The 21,770-nt window shown below is 50.7% G+C and overlaps 1 protein-coding gene across 8 annotated transcripts in view; it reads right to left on the bottom strand.

Annotated features, from left to right (window-relative positions):
• The window catches only part of Zfp423 (zinc finger protein 423), a 298,627-nt gene that overhangs the window by 141,118 nt on the left and 135,739 nt on the right, over window positions 1–21,770 (bottom strand). The window contains exon 1 of one of the 8 annotated variants that reach the window (XM_063278332.1): window positions 1,992–2,747. The exons of 6 other annotated variants lie outside the window; for them this stretch is intronic. The gene's annotated coding sequence lies outside the window, so the exon portion shown is untranslated. Of the gene's footprint in view, window positions 1–988; window positions 1,358–1,991; window positions 2,748–21,770 lie in introns of those variants that run through there. One more of the 8 variants, XM_063278331.1, reaches the window with a different exon arrangement.

Here is a 21,770-nt window from a genome sequence, read left to right as displayed (position 1 = left end):
CGACCCCAGTAACATCATAGGAAAGAGAAAGCCAAGTCCACTGTTCAGTCACTGAGCCCCAATGCAAAAGCTGAGCATAGGAGGACCCCTGCAGGACATACAGTTCTCTGTCCAATTCAACCTCTTCTGCCACGAGGTTTGGTCTCTTCCAGTGATAGAGAAACCATTCCCCTCTGAACCCTCTTAACATTCAAGAAGAACATATTATGAGTCCTGAAAGAACAATTGTGATACCATTTAGAGACAGGAATAATAGATACCCTGATGCCAATTATCCTTTAAAAAAAAATCTCTCACACACACACACACACACACACACACACACACACACACACACACACACAATGAGTCACCTGTTGCCTGGAAGCCATCTTTAAAGTGACACTGCAGTTTACATTAAGTCTATTCCTTCAATGGCTGTTAATCAGTGCCTCCCCCACCAACCACTTCCAGGCTCTGGGGACAGGGTGTGACCACAACCAAGTCCTTGCCCTCAGCATGCTTTCAGCATAACAAGAGAGGACCTGGACTTCCTGCTGAATAGAGCCAGGCATCACCAGGTGGGGCCCTGAACGCAGAAGGAGCAGATGATGTGTCCCACTCCCACAAGTGACAAGGTGACACGAGAGCTGAGCAGATGCTTTAAGTCGGCACAGAGACAGCCAGGGCAGGATCTGAGGAGGAACGGCCCAGACAGGGGACGACACACGTACTCTTGCCAAAACCCTAGCAAGCCAATGTGGAGGCATTTTGAGACAGCAGAGTGGCACTTCCTCTGCCCAGGTGCTACGGGGAAGGAAGTAGAACAGACAGAAGGACCACAAGCCAAGGGACTCCGGGGCCAGCGAGCCTCTAGTGCTACCCCAGCTGAAAATGCCCAGAAATATCAGGGATGCAAGCCAGAGGAGACAGGACAAAGGCTAGCATCGTCCTGCCTTCAGACAGCACAAGCCAAGCTGTGCCCAGATCCCTACAGAAACCAACTCACTGTTCCACCAGCTGCTGCTCTCTCGCCCTCTCTGGTCTTAGTTTTGGCAACAGCTCATCAGGGCTGAGTATCCTCCAAGCAGGCGCTGACAGGACCCTGGAGTCCTCGGAGTCTGCTGTTTCGTGCAAGACGCACCCACCATTCCTCTACCCCACTGCGCCATCCTTACACCCATGCCAGCAACACCACGCAGGATTGGTACTCCTGCCAAAATAGCTATTAACCCAGTAGCCAATAATAACACGTTATCCTATCAATTTGCTGCTGAAACGCTGTGTAATTGCAGAACCTAAGTTTGCCATCTCGGTAGCCTGGTTACGACATAAACAGAAACGACCTCACCAGTCACCTCTTGAGGAGAACAAGTGGCTGGCCAGGAGCGACCCACCCACAATCACCTCCATCCAAGCCCCAGGAACCTGTCCAGAGACCTGGCTTCTTATCCTGTAAGCATGTCACCTCTCTGAACAGGGAGGGCAGTAAGGAGTGGGACATGGTGCTTGTGAGCATCCAGGTCAAGCCCAGAAGCCAGCACTCCCTGACTGGCAGTAGGGCTGAGGGGCCAAGGGGCCAGGGGCCAAGAGACACCCAAATCCAAAGGCACACAGACAAAAGAGATGCAAGCCAGGGATGGCCAAAGAAAGCTAACGACAGTCACACAGGGAAAGATAAAGGACAGACAAGAGAGTGGCATTGGACCCAGAAAGCAGCCTGAACCCCGAGGGCTGTCCCATTCCCTCAATTTAGCACCCGAAGCAGGTCTGATGCTTCCTTCTAGATAGTCTGCTTACTTTACCCCCTCATTCCAAAAACCCAATTCTCATTCTTCTGGATTTGATACACAGCACAGACATTCTGCTCTCAACAAGCTGGGAGCCTCCGATGGGACTTGGCATCCTGTGCAGGCTCGAGCAGGATGGATTCCTTCTTCCCTCTTCCCAGGGTCAGTCCATGACTCCCCTCCGACCCCACCGCACCCTTACCTCTCCCCACGCTCACTCACCAGGGTGCCCAGAAGGCAAGTGGCTGGTGCCAAGAGAACCAGAACTGAGCCTGTGTTCCCAACACCAGAGGCAGGGAAGGCCAGGGGGAGACAGGCACTTCCCACTGGCCCACGGGTGACCTCAGCCACGGGACGCATCTCCACCCGCCCTGCCTGGCCAGGCCAGGAAGGCTGGGTCGAGGGTGTGCTGCTCCTTCTGTGGGCTTGGCGGGGAATCCAGCTAGTGGGGAGAGGAAGAGACTCGGGAAAGGAGGGGCGGCAGATGGAGAGGGAGAAAGTTGAGCAGGCCAAGCTCAGGCCACATGGCCAGATGTTGGCTCAATGGAGGCCCAGGCCCCGGGAGTGCCAGTGAAGCTCTGTCTTACTTAGGAATCCACAGAGGAAGAAAGGCTGAGCTTGGATCTGAAGTAAGAGCCAAGGAGAGGCAGCAAAGGGTCTCTCAGTCACACCCAGTTGGCCAGCACAGCATCGGGGACAGCCTTTCGGAGGCCCCTGGGTGGAGTGGGTGGGGTACTGTCTGCGGGAAGCAGCACTCAATGAAAACCAGGCCTGGAAACTGGCTGGTTACTGTTCGGCTCCAGGGAGACCTGCTGCTGGCTAAGGTGCCCAGCCAGAGCAGAAGGTGGTGCTCAAAATGCTAAGGCAGGACAGGGACCTAACTGCCAACGCAGAGCTGGACAGCTACTGCCGAACCGTACGGTCATTTGTTTCTGTGCTCTGAGTGCGTTTTGTGGTCGGCACATTATGGCTTGGCATAAAGTGCTGTTTGAAAAGTAAATAATAAAAAATAAAAGCACAAAAGGTGCACTTTTCTTCCCTCTGCAAGGCTGGTGGGCAGAATCCCGGCAGAGCTGTACCAAAGGACCAGAATGAGGACCGCTGCCCAGGAGTGAGCTCCGCAGCATCACGGTATGGTGTCTGGGCACATCCTTGCCACACATCAGAGGGAGTGCAGCCCCTCCCATTAGACGAGCGAGACTGCATGCTGCATACGACCATGACCAACAGTTTGTAATCAGGGGGAACCCCGGGTCCTGACACATTGAACTGGGCATGCGGCAGGGTTCTAGAAACACGGATGCCAGCCACCTGCTCACCCATTCACCCACACATCCCTGAAAGGAGGCTCGTGACCTGCGGCTGACGACTGCTACGTACCCTTGTGTTAGAGACAGGAGGCTGAACCCCAAAGGACGTGGGATTCCCACATACTGGACAGTTCTTGGGGCCATACGAGAACAAGGCTCTCCGAGCCCACCAGGTAAGAGTTAAGCAGATGAGGAAGCAAGGAAAGGGTAGACGTCACGTCACGCAAACACCAGGAGGAGACCGAAGCCCTTGAAGGCCTAGAGGGGGGCCTCATCCAGCTGCTCCTCCTCAGGCGTGGTGGGTGGCCCATGCCTGGCCCCCAGCTCAACACAGTGGCACCCCAGAGGCCATTCCCACTGAGCCACGGTCAAGCTCTCTTTCCCATAGTTCTTGTTAAAAATCTTTTTTTTCTTATGTTTATTTTTAGAGGAGGATAGAAAGAGAAAAGGAAAACCTGAGGTCTTTTTCTCTGGTAGTGGGGAGGGGGTGAATAAATAGAGCTGGGAGAAAAGGGCACTAAATGGCCTCAGCATCTGTAGCCACTGAACAAATTAAAATTAGCTCATTTAATCAGCGCCTAATGGCCTGCCGTCCCGAGTGGGCCCCAAACACAGCAAACTTCACGGCAACAAGGAGTGTGGACCGATGTCAGTTTATTGTGCGACAAAGGGTCTTTTTTTAAGGTATGTGATCAGAATGCAGACAGGGCTGCAGTTAACTGGGGCGACAGAACGGAGCTTCCCCCACCACCACCACCTTGTGTCCCTGCTGGGTCTCTTCCAACTGAACTGTTCTTTGCTTTTGTTCTACTTATCTAAACATGTGCAACTTTGTTCCACCAAGCATTTCAACCAGCAGAGGAGATAACCTAGCCTCAACGTACATCACAGGGCCCTAAGTTCAAGTCCCGAGCGGTAACGCCAGCCCGAAACATACGTGTAGACATATAGCCACCTACACAATGCAGTTACAGATTACACGGTTCTGCACATATGGTCACATGCAAGCAGTTGCATGTGCATAGCCGCGTACATACACAGCTACATAACATAGAGTAACACGCTGCATGCAGGTATATGCACACACAATTCCCTCAGCTACTCCTCTCCTGCCTAACAGCTGGAGGCAGGGGAGGCCCAGCTCAACAGAACCCCAGGGAAGGCCACTATGTGCACACCTGAGGCCCAGGCTGGTAGCAAGGACTCTTATTTCCCTGGGGCCATCTCTCTACTCAACTTGACACCTGGGCTAAGTCATTAGGGCAACTGGAGGGAAATGGGGGGCTGAAGGGGGGATGGAGGTCACCAGAAAGTAGGCATAGGATGAAGAAGTTGCCAGGCAAGGACAAGCTAGTAGCTACTTCAGGTCCAGCCATGAAGAAACACCAACTCTTTCACCAATGCTCAAACTCTACAACCTTCCCATAGCCTCCCAAACAGCCATCGTACAACCTTGGGCTTGGAGATGCCTGGAGCCTCTGAAGTTGGGTGGCTGATGAACCCCAAGATACAGCAGAAGATTCTACTGGGCCACTCAATGTGGTGTGCGATTTAAAACTTCAAAACACCTCACTTCTGAAATGTTCCGTTTTAACTCTACAAAACATGGTTGGCCTCGGTTAGCCGACACCACCGGAAGACAACCAGAATATACAGAGAATTGCCCTAAAAACGTTCAACAGAGAGGAACCAACTAAGGAAATGAGACGCTTCCAGGATTTTGACCCAGAGGCAGACAACAGTTCGTGAACACCTACCCTTTCCAACTTTTACATTAACACTCTGGGGTCAGTAGTTGTCACCACACCCCGAAAAGGGAAACTGAGGCTTAGAGGTGAGAGGCCTGAGCTTCTCAGATTTGGAGACAGTTCAGAAGTAGAAGTGGAAAACTCCAGCCCCCGGTCTTCAGGACAGTCTCCTAGAGGGAGCCAAGTCCTCCTGGGGGACTCCTACTAGATCCACTAAGCCATCATCCCACCCCCAACCACTGTGGCCCCTCCTGCAACCTGTTATATGGGCAATAATGTGTTCATCTTGACAACAGCAAGTGTTCAGAAAAGAGATCAGAATATAGGTTCCACCCCATATAGGTCTCTCTGGGTAGACAGCAGTCCTATGTAGAGATCTCCTCCACTTAGCTAGCATGGCTGATAGTGGCCTGGGATGCGTGAGCCCACATTACGCACACACCTCCCCAAGGCACAGGTCAAGGCGCAGGTGACTGACGGGGAGAACAGCGAGAGACAACTGTGGCGTGGGAAGTAGACCCCAGGACAGTCCTTCTATAAGCACTGCTCACAGCAGATGGCACATTCTGCAGACCTCCCAGCGTGACCAGATGAACAGGTGAAGAACTAGTCTCCCCTCTCAGAGCTTCCAATCACAGCTACACAGTAAAGATGGTGGCAATGGTTGTCTCTCCTCTATCTTGAAGGTGGAGGAAGAAGATTCAAGATCTGGTCTCCCTGCCCCACCCGACCCTTAACAACTGAATAGAGTGAGTGGGTACATCGATGGTCTTGACTTTGCCTCATCTCCTGCATAGGGCTCCTGAGAGGTCAGCCATAACACTCCATAAGTAGGGTGTGATCGTCCCTTCTCCTTAGACCCATCCTTGGATTCCCCATAGCCATCTTTGCCCAATGACTGACGCGTTCTAGGCCTAGCATGCAGGAGGTACACCTGAACTTGCTAAAAGCTGTGGCCAACTCAGAAAAGAAGCAGAAGAAAACTATTACTGATGATAGCTTAGTCCAACAGCCCCACCAGGCTGGGAATCAAACATGAGATAGGAGTTTTGCTTCCACACCGCCGAGGCTATGTAGCCGTTCTGAACCACGCTTTCCACCCATCTGGTTCTCTGTAGTTCACAGGGGTACAGTGGGAGATCAGATGAGAAGAATGCCTGGGAAAATGCTTTGCAAACTGCCAACTGCTGTTGCCATGCCCAGGACTACTGGTACAACTGGAAAAGAGGATAGGTGCATCTCCCTACTCCTCTCAGTCGAGGCAATGGCCCCCAAAGAAGAGATGAGGAAATCCAGTGAAGGTCAAGTCGATAGAGGCTGTGGCTGGCTAGATGCTCACTGGGGCCCTGAGTCTGGGCAACAGCCGCTGCAGCCCAGAAGTTCTGCCTGCTGATGGTCCAGTGGTAAGGTGGCTGGCACTGGTCTCTCACATGCAGCCACTCAACACAGCAGCCAGCACATGGTAGTGGCTATTCACCCAGAACTTCACACATGTGTCAGCACATGGTGGGTATTATCGAGTGGCTGACATCAGGGTTTCCCAGCCTCTGGCCCCTGAGCAACTACTTCTGTAAGTCACAAAACTTCGGGGCTCTATCCAAAGAAGACAGGACACATAGAAATGAATCTCAGCCAAGGGTATTGAGACACAGACCTTCTGAGGGCCTTGACCCTGGACTGGAAATAATCTATAGTCATAACTGCTGCCCTGTACCAAGCTCTGTCAGATGTAGGCAGCACCCTGATGCCCAGAAGCTGAGCATATGGAAGCCTTCTAGTCCCTCTTCCCGTTTGCCCACCGTGCTGTATCTACCTAAGATACAACCATATCTGTGACTCAGTTGCCCTGGGTGTTCCAACTCCCTGCAACCCGAAAGCCCTGAAGCCCAAGGGATACAGAGTCCCACACCACCCTGAGCCAGCAGAGACCACAATCAATCTAAAGCAGGGGTTTTTCTTAATTGCTGTTTTTCAAAACCCAAACATGAATGTGAAACACAGTTCGCTAGCAATGCCAGCTTGAGGCAAGATGTTTCAAGCCTCCTTTCTGAATGTGGAGTGGGGGTGGGGGCACTTTTAAAAGCTATCATATGGACAGGATTATGCCCACAGCACCAGAGCAGGGTTCTCACTGACCAGACAGAAATGCACCATCAGCTGAAGGACTTGGGCATGAAACACAGGGGCAATGTCTTTCTGGGGAGTCAACATCAATCCAAAAGGGGCAGTTTGCCTCCAATTTTCCTAATTGCCTTCCTTTACAAACACGTGAGGCTTCAGACCCCACAGCCTTCACGAAATGGTTCAGAGCCTGCAGGATCCCGTGCCTAGAAAGGCCCAGCATCCCTCATTAGCTAAGCTTGGCCACCCAGGGGACAAAGGAAAAATGGTGTCAGCACGCACCTTGCACGTCCTGTAACACAAGGATGACTGCTATAAAGAAGAGTGTGTGAAAAGAGTTCTTCAGGGACCGTTTTATGAGGAGACCACAGGCTAGACAGCACCCACTTCAAGGGTGACCTCCAGGGCATGTTCTTGACTCTTCCTTGGGTGCCCTAAGCACAAATCAACTCACTACGGGGCACTGCCATTCCTACCAAAAAAGAACGGTGTAACACATGGCAGGTCAAGACAAGTAACAAGTAGATGAAGGGCCCTCCCAGCCTGTGTGGCCAGAAAGGACAGAAAGAAGGGAGAGACAGCAGACAAAGCCATTCTGCTGTGGTGCTGCCCAACAGCTCCATGTAACATCCACCCAGCAGAGATTATGTGGGTCCTCTGTATATACCTTCCACATGCAAGGGGCGGAGCCTCTGAGGCCAGGCACAGCCTGCATTTAGACCTTTTAGGTAGGAAGCTGTGTTTATTGAGTATCTAGGGGCTCCTGGGGCAGCCGAATATCCAGACGTTTCTGTAGTGAAGAAAAGCACCACCTCTAAAATATTACAAACAGCCTTTTATCAGCTCAGGTCAAATTATACCACCAAGCCACACACGGAAACACAGTTGCAAGCTTTCTAGAAGTCAGGGTGGTGGATAAGGCATTATAGAGCTGTCGGTGTCTTCGTTCTGCTATGTGTAGATACCGTTTGCTCTCCCTGCTTCCTAGAAGACAAAAGTGAGGCATCAACATGAGGACCTGATGTCTTCAGAGTAAAACTAAGTGGAAATCATAACGGGAGGAGTGGACTGAAGAATGGGCCACAGGTCAACAGCTTCCTAGGAGAAATAATGCTGTAGTTATCGGTGGAAGCCGGAGCCCAGCAGGTGGGACCCACCATCTCACCCTGCTGCCCAGATAATTACCCCCAACCTGAAAGAGACTATGCAGACCCTCTCCCCTATGACAAATATGCTAGCCACATCCCTAGCCCTAGAGAAACAGGGGAATGTCACTTTCTGGAGATTCAAGCAGGACTTTCAGATGGGAGGACAGTGACCTCACTGCTTCCAAGGTTTGCTGGTACCCTATGAGTGACCCTTCAGTTATATCCCCACCTGCTTCTCTACCTCAGTACTTTTTCAACTATTGGAAAAGATTCCCACACAGGCAAAATTTTGACACTATATTATCAAATAATTTCACAACAGTATTATGACTTTAAAAGACCCCCCTCCCTTTAAAAGACACACACACACTGAAGGCCTCTGGTGTCTACTTTCATGGAGTGGCCCTGGACTTAGAGCTTGTTAAGGGAAACTCCAGTTGGGATTGGCTGGTTCTCACTGCTCTGATGATTAAAACTTAAAGCAAGCATCTTTCTTCGGCTAACCAAATAGGAGCTTTGGGCTGAGAAAGGCAGAGATGAGTGTGCACACACAAACACGAGCTTATTCACTCTGGTGCACAGCTATGGGAGTGTGCATTCTCCTCCCACCTAACCACACCCTCCTTTCCCTGGTGCCTAGAAAGTCGCCTCTGAACATCACTGTAATGAAGGCTTTCACAGCCTCAAGCTTAAGGATGGTGAGATGGCTCAGTGGTTAAGAGCACTGGTGGTTCTTCCAGAGGATCCTGGTTCAATTCCCAGCACCCACATAGGAGCTCACACTTATCTGTAATTCCAGGTCCAAAAAAAAAGAAAAAAGAAAAAAAAAAAAGCCAGACATGGGTGCACGCATGAGTCTGAGATCAGCATGGTCTACAAAGTGAGTTCTAGGATAGCCAAGGGCTACACAGAGAAACCCTGTTTCAATTAAAAAAAAAAAAAAAAAGCAACAACCTCCAGTTCCAGGATTTCTGACACCTTCACACAGACATAGACACAAGCAAAACAACACACACACACACACACACACACACACACACACACACACACTGAACTTAGGTGTGCCCACGAGGAAGAAATGTTCAGTATGGGTCTGAATAGCACAAAGGTTAACATGAAGAGATCACCAAAAGATCCCCTCCATCCCAGGATGCTCAGACCTGGCCAGGAGATCAGGCACCAAGAGCAGGCAGGCCTCATGCCAGGTCTTAATTTAGGGCAAAGATATAAAAGAAAAAATAATGGAGATCACCCTAAGAAAGCACAGCTGGCATCCAAGAGAAGACACTGTCCAGATAGTAGGAGATACAGATGGGCCTTCACCCAGGGCCTGGCATTCTGGGCATGTGAACATCGAGTCGCAGCTACTGTGTCCCTGACACATCACCCACGTCACCAGGGAGGGCAGCGGGACTCTGGGACATGCCTCTGCTAGAGCCTCAAAGACAGTCAGCGGCGGAGTCTGCTCTGGCCATGAGGTACGAGGCGTGCATAAGACAAGATTCCAGGATGCACTGAGCAGTGGGCCTGGTGAGACGTGGGGTGAACAAAGCTAAGGCAAAGGCACAGAGGGAAGCCTCGGAGTGCTCAGCAGCCTCCCGAACAGACCACAGTGGGAGGGGACGAGGCCTTCAATGGGAAGCCTTCAGGACCTCCCAGAAATCGACTCAGCCCCTCTCCCATTCCCATCCTGACCTCTGATGGGAGAAAGTCACCCCACAGCAGACAGCCTGGCGAGGCACCCTTCCCACCAGACAGACAGACAGTCAGTCAGTAGACAAGTGAAGAGCCACTTGCGGCAGTGGGTAGGGAGCACTGACAACTGTGGTGTGTGTATATCCACCTTGATTGAAAGTTTTCTGCACCAGAATTTCATACGGTAAAAAACAAAGTTGACATTTATAGCTGTGTGACCCTGGAGATAATACTTAACCTCTCTGAACCTCCATTTCCTCTCTCTACTGTCTTATTCATGCAACAAAGCAATACAGTAGACTGCATATGCTGGATAGTGAGCAGGGGTAAAGAGGGCGGTCCTACATGACCCATGCTTCAAAGCTGGCCCTCGATCATGACCAGAGCCACATCCCCTACTCATGGTAGCAGGAGCTCCGGGGACTCCAATGAGCTCATCCACACCTAGAAACCTTCCTGCTGGTGTGACACCCAGCACCAAGGGCTGCTTGCCACTCCACGCTCCTGTGGCACCATCAGCTGGGACTGGCGTGTTGGAAACACAGGCTGTATGGGCTCTTCTACACTGCCGCTGCCCCGCCCCCTCCAGCTGCCTTTGCGCCTGCTGCCGGCGCTGCTCATTTCCAGGCAAATGTTCTAGTTAATTAAAACACACCCAAGTGCTCACACGCACATGAAGCCAAGCTACAAAATCTGCTCTAGCAAACAGCGGCTCCAGCATGGGATGGATGCAGGCCAGGGAGGTTTCCAAAGCTGATGTCATTTCCATCCAAACTGCTCTTACCATTCTTGCTGTTCTGCCTGCATATTCATTCTTATTCTCTCTCTCTCTCTCTCTCTCTCTCTCTCTCTCTCTCTCTCTCTCTCTCTCTCTTCCTCTCTCCCTCCCTCTCTCCCTCACATACACACACACACATGCACACAGATACACACGCACACACACATACACATGCACACACACGCACATACACGTACAGACACACGCACACATGTGCACACACACACACATGCTCTCTCCAACTACTGTGGCCCTCCACCCCAGAGCACTGGCTGTGCTTAGCAAGCTAACTGTGCCCCTGACTGCATAAGGGATAAATAAACAAATATGTGAACCAGAGCACTGAGCAATAAACAGGACCAGCCCAGCTCTGGTCCACAAGCCCAATCCTGTATCATCACAGACCCAGTTCCCCTAAGGTTAGAAGAGACAAGAGGATGGGGACACCCTCCCTCCACACATGGGCATCCAAGCAGTCCAGAGTTGAAGGATGTGATTCCCAGTTAGGAAATGGTGACCCTGCTCCACCAGGGGCCCCAACAGGACCCTGCTCCAAGGGGAAGGGGAGAGGTATCTGCCAGCACAGCCGACTCCGTCACTGGCAGAAACTCCAGGCGAAGGGCAGCTCAGGACAAGCCTGCCCAGGACAGCACAGAGACGACTTAGTGTGAGACCCAAACATTCCTTTTCTTCACCAGATAGGACCGACGCTCACACAAGAACAAGACCATGGGTCCATTTGGAGCCCCGGATGGGACATGTAGAAATCCCTGTTTAAAAACACGGGGCGGCTGTGCTGGTGCCTCAAACTCATCACTCGGACAACTGACCTTCTCATTCATGCCTGGGGCTGCCAAACCTCTGATGTGAGCAGAAGGCATGGGAACGGTGGGGAGGAAAGGGCAGCTTGGAAGTCGGGCGCAGCCTCTCCCGAAGGGTGAGGCCCAGCATCCCCGGCCTCGCCTGGGAGCCAGGTAGAGATGTGGTTTGTTTCCCTGTTCCACCTGCCTGCCGAGAGTCTACACTGAGCGTATCCCACCAGCAACTGTAAGGATGAAGGCAAGATAGTATCTTACTCTCCATGTATGGTTTTTAATTTTTCAAACAGCCGTGGGTGTTCATACAAACATAAAAACCAGCTTGGGCCAGATCACCTTAACTGCTCAGAGCCCTTCCCAATCCTCTGTGATCTGAGGCTCTGAGCATAAGACAAAACCCCTAGATTCAAGGAGTTGCTGTCCTGGTGGAAGTGACAATAAGAAAACTGTGGTCAGGTGAGATGCTAGGTAACAGGGAAAATAAGTAGGGCAAGGTGTTTCCCTGCCCTGTCTCCAGCCAGTGTTCCTCTGTGGTCACTTTCCCACCCCTACACCAATTCCCACCGAACCTGCATACCTGGATACCTCGATTTTCCTGGTTTACCATGACTCAGGACGTCATGGGTGGGTGGGTGGACAGGTGGGTGGGTAGGAAGGTGAATGGGTAGGTGGGCGGGTGGATAGGTGGGTGGGTGGATGGATGGATGGATGGATAGGCGGGTGGGTAGGTGGGTGGGTGGGTGGGTAGGAAGGTGAATGGGTAGGTGGGTGGATGGGTGGGTGAATTGGTAAGTAGGAAATCACATGCACACTGGGTACGATTTCAATATAAGGAAGTGAAGCACGGTTCTGGAGAAATGGCTGAGCATCAAAGGCATCCTGTGTACTGAGTCATCGCGCTGATGGCTCTAGTTTGGAGAAATCAGAATCTACCAGCATCCAGACCCAGCTTGGTCTAAGAGGAAAACAGAACATGAGTTCCCACTTAGCAGCGGGCTCCTAGGACCAGGGCACTCTAGCATTGGTCAGGCTGTTTGGTCAGGTGGTTTAGACTAGCACAGTCAGCTACTCACACGGCCTTCCAGACCCACTGCACTCTGACCCAGCAGCCAAGCACAGGTCATTACAGGGCTGTTTTAAAATGCCCACCTCCCCCAAAGATAAAATCCCCAATTCTCGAAAGGCCCATCACCTCTCTTTTTGGGCAATGTGCAACTTCAGTCTTGGAAGCGGAGCAGACGTGCTATTCTTATTTCTCGATCCATGTGGATTTCTCTGAGTGAGGCTGCTTTTCGCTCAGGGCAACCACCAACAGCTCAGCTTTGCAAAGATGTGACTCCACACAAAGGAGGGCAGAACTAATGCTGAAATGGTGAGCAAGCTAGTGGCTCCCAGCACATCCAATATACACGGTGGGCAGTGATAGGTTTCTCTTGGCAATTTAATCACCCTGCAAAACCTTTGAGAGCTGGCTGTGGTGCCCTGGAGTTCCCTGGCATACAGGTTGTTGCAACTAATCTCAACTATGTGTGAGCATGCATCCGTGTGATTGAAAGAATGAGTGAGTGAGTGAATGAATGAAAGAGTGAGTGAATGAATGAGTGAGTGAATGAATGAGTGAGTGAATGAATGAATGAGTGAATGAATGAGTGAGTGAGTAAATGAATGAGTGAATGAATGAATGAATGAGTGAATGAATGAATGAGTGAATGAATGAGTGAATGAATGAGGTGCATTTAAAACGATCTGACACAAGCCACAGCAACCGGTACAATTGATGCAAATATCAGAAATGGTAAGGACTGGCCCAAGAATGCCAGTGGTGGTTCACAGCTGTCTGTAACTCCAGTTCCAGAGGATCCGACACCCTCTTCTGGCCTCCACGGGCAGCAGGCATGCATGGGATACACGGAAGTGTGTACAGATACACAGGCAGACAAAGCTCTCATGCACAAGCTGGGTAGGTTACAGACCTTGGCACCGGAAAACAACCTGATATGACACAGTGCTGGGAAGTGGAAGCTCGTGAGACTAAATCAGGATTATCTCACCCCCGACATGTGGGTGGCAAAGTGAGACATACACACATACACACACGTACACACACGGATGTACATGCACACACATGTAGGCAAGGATGTGCACACACAGATGCACACACAGACGCACATGGACACACATGCATGTAGGATGCAAACACGCGTGCACGTGCATGCACGCATGCGCACACATACACACACACATGCGCACGTGCACTCACACTTGCAGCCACACGCACACGGTCACTACTAGCTTAGTCTATCATGAAAACAACCGGCTGACCTACTCAGCCCACAGCCTCAGCCTCACCCCATGCTCTGCCACTTCATTCTCGGAGGCTGTTGGGACTATAATTTTCAAGCTTTGCGTGCCAGGGCTTTCAAATGTACTTCACACGGCCCTCCCAACACCCCCTCCATCCCTTCCCCCCCCAGCCCCCTCCACTCCTTCCTGTCCTCTCCCTCTCCCTTGCTACCTACCTGTCCACTCTGCACTCTGACCCCCCTCTCCCCCATCAAGACCAGCTCTGATCATCCCAAGTCTGCTACCTCCCGTTTCCTTTCCCTCACCTAATGGGGTTCTACGATCCCCTCCTCCCTCCTTTTCTCTCAGTCTCCCTCCCTTCATTCCCTCAGCCCCCCTCCACCACTGAGGAAACAGGCAGAGTGAGTTCTCTGGTGAGCCAGCCCCCCACCTGCTTAGGAAAGTAGCTGAGCACAGAAGGCTGGCCAGGCGCAAGCCCTGAGGCTCCTCGGCCCTCCTGGATGCTCTGGCAGACCAGGGTCTGGATGGAGGCCGAGGCCTGTGAATTTGTTTCACCTCCCTCAGCAGTGACTCTTCTGCTCAGGGATCCCAGGAGGCAAATCGCATCTGGCCAGAACAGAACCTCTGACAGATGGGACTGAGCCCAGAGCGCAGCGGGAGGGTCTGGGGGATGGAAGCGAAGGCTGGAAGCTTTCAGAGTAGTGAGATCATGCAGGGGGAGAGAGGGGGTCACAGACCTGAATACGGTCCCTGCCACTTCAGGAACTGTATTCCAAATCGCCAAGCCCCAGCGAGCCCTGGTTTCCTCATCTGTAAAATGGGAATGGCAGTCCAGGGCTGTTTTGATGAAGTAAGGGGGATGACACCATCATGGATAGTCTACAAATTCAGCTATTTCGCTGCAGTAATGATTATCATACCTGTGCCTTATGGTGACAGCTGGAAATATATTTCAGAAGACCTCTCCACTGCCAGCAGTCTAGGACCCCGCTAGGCATGTGTGGAAAAGAAGGGAGTCTCAGGGGCCATGAGGAGACCTTTGGTGGCATCTCATCCCTACACCTGACCATGGCCAAGCCTTCAGGGAGTGGGACTGACGCTGTCACCCACTGGTGTTCTGACCAACTGTAATCCTGTGAGCAGGTGGCACAATATTTGCCACCAACTTTGTTCTCTGACATTTCACCCAACACAAGTCTACTTAGTTGCCGCTTCTGTGTGCTGCAGAAGGGAGCATTCAGTGGTGTGACCAAGGCCACAGGAACTCTTCAAAGAGCTCAACACCTCATCCAAAGACAGCCACTGACTAAGAATCTACAGATGGTGTAAGAGTAGCCAAGAATGTTCTTACACTCAACACTGAAGGCCCAGCATACTCAGCTTCGATTATGTGATATAAGTATATTTGCACATTTGATGGAGAACATACATTTCTATTTAATAATTAAAGTGCACGCACACCCCACCCCCGCCTTTCCTTACAGACATTCAGCAATGTAGCCTAGTCCTCAAACTTACGATGCCCTGCCTTGTTCTTGGCAGTGTTGGGATTCTAGGTATGCGCCAAACATGGGCTTTAAAAAGTATATTCTTTGGGGGCTGGAAAGATAGCTCAGAGGTTAAGAGCACTGACTGCTCTTCCAGAGGTGCTGAGTTCAATTCCCAGCAACCACATGGTGGCTCACAACCATCTGTAATGGGATCTGACGCCCTCTTCTGGTGTGTCTGAAGACAGAGACAGTGTACATGTAAATTCTTCTGTTTAATACTGAACATAACTCCTTATGAATAGTAAGTATGTTCCTATATTCCTCCTATGAGTATATTCCTTATTTGGTGCTCCAGTGTTTGGAATGTTGGACGTGAATGAGGTCAATCCTCACCTTTTTTAGACTGATAAATTGATTCCCAGAAGGCAATGTGTCAAACTCACGTGTAGCTTCTCAGTGGTAGCCCATGTACACCAAGTCAGAACATAGTGAGAGTGTCCACCTGCATGGATGACTAACCATGGAGGACAAGAGGCCTCCTGGGTATTCAAATAGGTGGGGCACGAGGCTGAGTATCCCGCTGTGGTTTCACGTGGGGTCATCACATGCTCAATAAAAACAACTGACAACTACAGACCACAGACGTGGCCCTAACCATGGGGGCCACTGGGTCATGGCAGGATACATACTAAGTTCCTTGTCATAATCCTAGGAAAACATACATGTGTGTATACAAAGACCGAGAGAAAACAAATACCTAAATATCTCATATTTAGCTAATGAATGTTCTTCTTAAAACTCAACTAAGTGAGCTATCGCTGATCCCCTATTGAATTCTCGAGTTGTTATATCAGGAATTTAAATTCTCCGATTATCCCGGGGGAGAATTAAAGGGACTTTTACAAACTGCTATAGGGGTACTGATGCCTTGTGCTCTGCACAGAAGCTAAATGGGGAGAGAAATAATACGTCAGAGGGTAGGAAGACTACAGGCTGCAGGCAGAAGAATATCATTGAGGAGAGGGGCCCATCTGCTCTCTCTCTCATCCCCCACCTATGCAGACCTGATCATGTCTCCCTTGCAACGTTTGCTTTGGGGTGAAAATGAGGGCAAGATTGCTGAGTCCCAGAGAAACTGGCTAGAAGAAAACGGAACCCTGGTGTTGGGCTCCTTATCCCTGGGGAGGAGGCGCCTGGCCTGACAGCAGTGGCCCGGTTCATGAGGAGGATAAGCCCATTGGGCTACAACCTCCCAGATCCTCCACCTTCTGAAGTTCTCCCCCAACAGGAGACACTTCAAGGCCCTTTGCCAGGCTAAGCAGCGCCCGATTTCCAGTGCATCCCAGCTGCACGAGGCCACTGCCAAAAGTGGTGGACCATAAATGAAGGGGTCCTGACAGGCCACGGGGTGAGGAGTGCAGAGGGCTGGGCGCCAGACTCTATAGGCACCAGGTGCTGCACACGCCTGGCTCTGCGTGCACCAGGCAAAGCAATTTGTGTGCAGTCAGGTAGGCGGGTGGAAATATTGCTCCCTGTCAGCCAGAAGGCAAGGCTCAGGAACCATCAGTGTGGCCCAGCTTGACCAGCCAGGGGGACTGGCAGAGAAGCCAGCGAGCTGGGCGCCACCTTCCATCCAAGCGCATAATTAACGTGCATAGGCTGTCAAGCCAGGTACACAGGTACAAGGTTTGACTCTCTCCACAGGTTCTGAACGCCTGACATAGGCGAGAACAGTCCATGGGAGAGAGTCAGGCTGCCTGCCACCCCCGAAAGTAACATGTTTTATCTACCCTGTGGCCTCAGGGTCAGCTTCTCTCAGGTGATATCACTGTGGACTGGGCTAAGATAGGTGCAATTCACTTGGTTGGTGGACAGAGTATGGAATGCCTCTGTTCCCAGTCAGTAAGGAATCTCTGAGAGATGAAAGGCAGCCAGACTCGGGCTCCTTGAACCTACTGTCTTTACCGCTGTTCCCAGGATCCTTCCTGAGCCCAGGGCTGTCAGGAAAGGAAGCATTCCCACTTCACAACCCCCACCCCCACGCCCGCATACCTCCCTGACTCCAGCAACGTGCCTCTGTCCTTGGATATCCAAGCAAAAAGAACAAGGCTTGTCCCAATGCCCTTATTCCTTACTTCCAACATTTAACCCACATTCAGACCATATATCAATGTTAGGCTAAGATACATACCTGAAATAAGCTCTTTGTCTCCCACCTCCAGCATCTATGCTGATCAGTGCCAAGGCAGCTAGCTGCCCACGTGGACTGCATTCCATTCAGTAGCTACTGCCAACACCAGTTCCTGCTTCAGTCTGTTCTACTCCAAGCATACTCACTGCTTATCAGGCACCCCAGTGTCACCAGTGATGGCTCCCTTTCCAAGATCTTCTGCCTCTGAGGTCCCCTCTACTCTACCATCCTATGAATCCCCTTCAGCCTCCTTCTCCTGCTTCGCTCATGTCTTGCACTGTTTCTCAGTACACTTACACATCTGTAACAATGGGCAGAGAACATTACAGGAGGATGGGTAGAAAGATGCTAACGACCTGAATACTAGACCATCTGCTGTGAGATGGCATCTTGCACACACGGCAGAGAAGTTTCACCCATGATCTCCCATCAACATGGCTTCCTGAACAAAACCAGCATGACAGCAGCTGCTGACAAGCTAAAAGGACAGGGGAAATCCCAGAGTTCTGCCCTTAGATGAAGAACTACAAGTGATCAATGACTGCTGAAGGAGAAGTTCAGTGTTCCGGGACAGACTCCTACATAGGTTTTCTAGTGCCAAGGGGTCAACCGTGGACATGAGTACACATAAACTTAATGGATTCAGTAGTTAAAAGAAATTATTAAGATATATAATGCAACTGGGAACTTTCTTATGTCAAAGCAGTAGAGCTCATGACTCAGGGGTTAGTGGTGCCAACAATGCAAACAAGCTGTTGTATAGCAGTTTCCTCATAGATGACAACTTCTTGTTGAAAACCTTTAAGGGAAGCTCACTAAGACATGGAGTGCTAGAAAGGAGGTGAGACAACAAGATGTTCTAAGAGGAAGTAAAACACTCCATCCTGCTGGTAAACTTTTTAAGCACAGGAAGTAAACAACTCGAAGGGTTCAGGAAATCTCTGAAACTGACTGGACTCACTGAACCCCCCTCCCTCTCCAGGGTTATATAAGTATTGTTGAGAGACAATCTCAGACAAGCTGAGCAGCTTGGAAGAAGCATGGACAAGCTGAGTGCCTGGAAAGAATACTTTTCAACTCTTCAAGCTGCTTGGGGGTTATGAACTATACTCCAGGTAGCTAGCCTTTACCCAGAGCTGTCACCCATGCTGGAATGACACAACTGGTTGATTTCTCATCCTTTAAGTAACCTGACACCCATATTCTTGTAAGTATCCCAGTAAATCTTATTGGTTCACCCAGGTGGCATTTGACAGTACCCATACTTTTGACTGTCCACAATTCCCTATCTGGGAAGAGTTGACATTTGTTCAAGTCTTCCCAGGAATAGTATCATACAACAAAGGCCACACTGCTCTTTGTCAGTGTGTGGATATATGGACAGTACATAGCACTCAACTGTCATAATAAACAGCTCTGATGTTTATTGGCTTATATACTTACCAGCATACACTGTTGCTGTGTGTGTGTGTGCGTGCGTGCGTGCATGCATGCATGCGTGCGTCCGTGCGTGTGTATACAGTTCTGTGGAGCTGGTTTTCTTCTCTCATCTTTGTGTGGGATTGAGCTTGGAACCTACTAGATTTGGGTGACAAGCACTGGAGCTGTCACACCAGTCCACTAGCCTATATATTTTACTGCTGTTATAGGTGTCCTCACACTGATTCTGTGTTGACCATAAAAAACATGGGTTTGAAACCAGTCTCGTACATCTCATGTCCATTTCCTGATTGCCTCAAGGGACCACTGGGATCTTGGCCTGGACCACAAAGGACCACAATGTTCACAAAGACAGTAAACTCACTTAACATTGCAGTTCTGAAAATGTGACTCCATTATTTACGACATGAGTTGCTTATTGTCCATCTCCTGCATGCATTACCTGGGAGGGGTAGGAAGGTCCTTAGACTTGTGATCACTTGCACTCAGTGTATCTGACAAGAGACTTTCCCCACCAAGGACAAAACCATCTAGCCCATGGAACTCACTGTCTGGAAATGTCCCACAGCTGTTCAGAGGCAGCCATACTTAAGCCATGGCCTTCGGAGTACCCCACACATGCAATGAATGCAGAACACAGGTCAAGTCCCTCCAAGCCTTCCTGCTGGCCCATCATGCTGAAGCAGCCTGCAAGACACTTGTTACACACACTAAGCCTTCCACCACTGTCCACTAACAGAAAGATATCTTTGTTCTCATTTCTCCAAGAACTACTAATAATGGCTCAAGTGTCCAGTTCCCGGTAGCAATCTGGGACTGTGGGCACTGGGCCCAGCCGCATCACCTATGGGATCTCTGGCAACACCTGAGTTTGTGGTTGAGGTACTACACCTGGGCCTGGAGCACAGGTTTCCTACTATGGACTAAGCTTCACTTTCCCATTCTAATCTACTCCTGGAGGGAGATGAGGTGCCAGAAGGTATGGGAATGTCCCTCCTCTCAGACAACATACCCGCCTATGCCTCACACCTCCTGATGTGTGCCCAGTGTGTCATATGACTTCTGTGGCTCATCCTGCAGAGTTTATTAACATCCCCTAATAGCGAGTGTACGGGCCTCCCACAAGTGCCAAGAGAAGCCTGGCTGAGTGGGCGTGTCCTCTGGTCCTGCTCTCTCTCAGCACTTTTCTCCATCGGGGAACAATTAGGAAAAACTCTCCCCAGGTTATATTTAGAAAGGGGTGGAGGGAGAAGCTTCCTCTAGTAATTTTCATTCAGTTGCACAGGACTGCTGTGGCCCCACCACCCCCAGGCTATCACTGCAGGGCAGGCAACCTCCTCTCCCCCCACACGCATTGGTGGAAATGCAGCCAGCCTTTGCCTGGCCCTGATTATGCCTGTGTTTAAAAATAAGATGTGAAAGATGCATTATGTAAGACCCTATACCACTCTCCTGGCCACCTCCGACTCGAGAATCAAAGATCATCATTTCTACCATCAAAAAAGAATGAAAGAAAGACAGGAACAATGAAATGGCTGCCCGACATGAGCCAGATCAAAGGCGTGGACACAGAAAACGGAGAGCCGGGGGGCCTTTAATTACTGCCTGCATCCTCCGAGTCATGTGGTGAGAGGGGAGAAGAAAAGTTTTGAAGGCCACCAGGCCCTGTCCTGCTGTGGCTCCTGTTTCCACCGCCAGCACCAGTTCCCGACAAACTCTCGTCTTTCATTTCCCTCCCTTTTTTCCCTCCTTTCTCTCTGCCCCCCACATGTCAGACAGCACTCCCAGACTCCCTAGTGCTAGCTGTCCACCAGCAGAGAGCGCTCAGAGGGGCTCCTCAGAGACCTCAAGCAAGAGACTGTCCCCAGAGGGTCTGCAGCCTGGGTGGGTCCCTGTCAGCCTCTTTCCCCAAGATAGAGAGGGCACAGGGAAGGACCCAGGGACCCACCAAGGGAGTTCATGCTGCTGTACCAAAGTGGTTACCCCCTGCCTCATTTTTTTTTTTTTTGCAAGTCTCTCTGGTGCATGGGGAGGGGGATACTCTTCAAATTCACATTGGGCAGGGCTCCGTGGGGCAGCAGATCAAACCTGAGAACCGGCTGTTTGAGCTCAGCGGCAGAAAAAAGGATTGCCCAGGGACTGAGCTTAAGCAGAAGCTGGATTAAACTTCAAACACAAACTCCTCCTTTTTCTACACAGCAGACAGTCATGGCTAATATCGCGATGTGGACTTTAAAAACGAATTACAAATAACTTACTCTGGGACTTGGGTCTTTTGTATTAAGAGGAGGGGCCAAAGAGATCATTGTAGCAGACAGACAAACGCAGAGGCTGCCCTCTTGCTCTGCACAGGGAAGACCGACTGTGGAAGCTGGGGCAAAGAGGCCCCAAGTGAGTGCCCATTGAGAAGGAGCCTTGCTGGTTACCAGGGGCTTCCTCAGAGGCTCCTACGGTGCTCAATAGTAAGACTCCAGGTACATAAAGAAATGCCAGGCTAAGGGGACCACAGAAGTAGCACATTTTAAATGCCTGGAGATTTAAATATTAAAGTACTCTGTCAAGGCATACATACAAATAGTGTAGTGTAAGTGTGCTGTGCACTTGATCAATGAGTGACTAGATTAGTTCACAAAGAAAAACTTGGGCAGGGAAGTGGCTTGGCGTGTAAAGGCTTATGCTGCCAAGCCTGATGACCCGAGTTCGATCCCCAGACACCAAATGCTGAAAGGGGAGGACCAACTCCAGCAGATTGTCCTCAGGCATCCACAGGGGTGCACTCTCACACATAAGCACACGCAAACACACATCCTACTAGCTACCCCACTATGACACTGGTCACCAGAGTAAGTCCAGGTCGAGCTGAGGCCAAGCTTGTTCTTCTGGGTTCCCTATGCTGGATACCAGGCACCTCACGATCTTTGAAAACAGGCACAAAGGGGACTGAAGGGACAGCGCAAG

Source organism: Rattus norvegicus, chromosome 19 (assembly GCF_036323735.1).
Source record: "Rattus norvegicus strain BN/NHsdMcwi chromosome 19, GRCr8, whole genome shotgun sequence".
NCBI classification, from domain to species: Eukaryota; Metazoa; Chordata; class Mammalia; order Rodentia; family Muridae; genus Rattus; species Rattus norvegicus.
The sequence above is the reverse complement of the archived record's forward strand: the minus strand, read 5'-3'. Positions and strand labels throughout refer to the sequence as shown.